Raw genomic sequence first — 1,799 nt, 5'->3', positions numbered from 1 at the left:
AGAGAGAGAGAGAGAGAGAGAGAGAGAGAGAGAGAGAGAGACAGACAGACAGACAGACAGACAGACTGACTGATAGACAGCTGCACTTACGCATACATACATATATACATACGTACATAGACAGATGGGCATGCAAAACGTTTCCGCTTACAGAGTTGAAATTATAATCTGATGGCCAAACAGAATAAATTGAAGAAACGAGTTGTAGAAGACGCTAACAGTGGATCCAAATCACAACATAATAGTTAGGAAACTAACTTCCTAACGCACATCCAATCTTATAATCTTTCAGATCATTTGTACATTGACCTAGCAAAATATTATCATCCAATACATAATGTCTGGTAATGTACAAAACATATTATCGTACAAAATATCATCGTCCAGTTATGTTGATTCGGCTGCGTGTACTTTTAAGGCATTTTGTAGTTAAATGTAGGGAATATACAATTATATGTCATTTCATAACAGAATCATTTCATCTAATGAAAAATAGCAACGCCCTCAGTCATTTTATGAGAGTTCTATACTCCAGATATTCACTGGATATTTCTATATACTTCCGGTACACTAAGTGTGACTACCAATAGCTATAATCGCTTATGGATTTCTCTAAATAAAAAAAAAGAGGAATAGTTTTGTATAAGCCTTAGACACTGAAGGTACATAGTTGTTTCTACATATTATTTCTACGTAGGTGAAGTCTGAAATTATACATGAGCATTGAGAATACAATATTTAATTAAAACTTTATGACGGAAAGAATATTTCTGCAAGCTAAGAGTAAACTTCAGTCGAATATAACAATTCCCATGCCTTGCAATGAAAGCGTTAAAAAACATATTGTATATCACAATGTTCTATTTCTTTCTTTATAAATCCGCAGCAATACATGTATAGAGAATTTAAGAGCTCTGTCGCAATGAAATGCTCACACTTCTGATTGACTATAGAAGCTATTTAATGAGTTTATGAAATTTATAAATGTTACGTAGAGACACATTAAAGGCTTAATAGAAGATATATTCCATTACATATTTTATGCCATTAAGAAAAGTAACATAAAGAGCGAATATTGCTGTTCAAAGTTATGTATACTTTTCAGTTGTATAATGGTGAGATGGTATATTAATAAATCGATTGTGCTTATGTTTACAATATGATGTATTTCTTTTCTTTGAAACTATTCAGAATTGCTTTATATCAGGCTTAACGAGACATTTTTATTTAAATGTCGCGTTACGTATTCTTTTTTCCCCCCACGTACTTTGCGGCGTTATTAAACAGGTCTGTAGTTATACTTACTTCCTTTATAATATATACAAATCATTAAATGCATATTTATAAAGCAAATATTTAAGGCAACAGTTTAGTTACAACAACGATCTTGGATCTTGACTGTTTTAAGTAATCTTTATTGTTTCATTTACAGAAAAAGTATATCTGTTTGCGTGCTTTTACAAGCGTCTTGTTTATTAATGTTTGATAATAATCTGAATGTACTTCAGAACATAGCCATAACCCTGCTCAGTACCAAGATCATATGTCCATACACATTGGAATATAACAATACACTATCGATCTAGGTCTCTATCTGCATGCATATCTAACCGTCCAAACACACATATATTGATAGATTTGTGTACATACATATATATATGTGTGTGTATATATATATATATATATATATATATATATAAGCAATGTTAAATCTCTGAACGAGGTATTAACAGTAACTGCACGATAAAGTGAAGTATATTTGCCATTTAAATGTGGCTGACCCCCTAAGGGTGGATGTT

The sequence above is a fragment of the Octopus bimaculoides genome, chromosome 9 (genome assembly GCF_001194135.2).
Source record: "Octopus bimaculoides isolate UCB-OBI-ISO-001 chromosome 9, ASM119413v2, whole genome shotgun sequence".
NCBI classification, from domain to species: domain Eukaryota; kingdom Metazoa; phylum Mollusca; class Cephalopoda; order Octopoda; family Octopodidae; genus Octopus; species Octopus bimaculoides.
The sequence above is the reverse complement of the archived record's forward strand: the minus strand, read 5'-3'. Positions refer to the sequence as shown.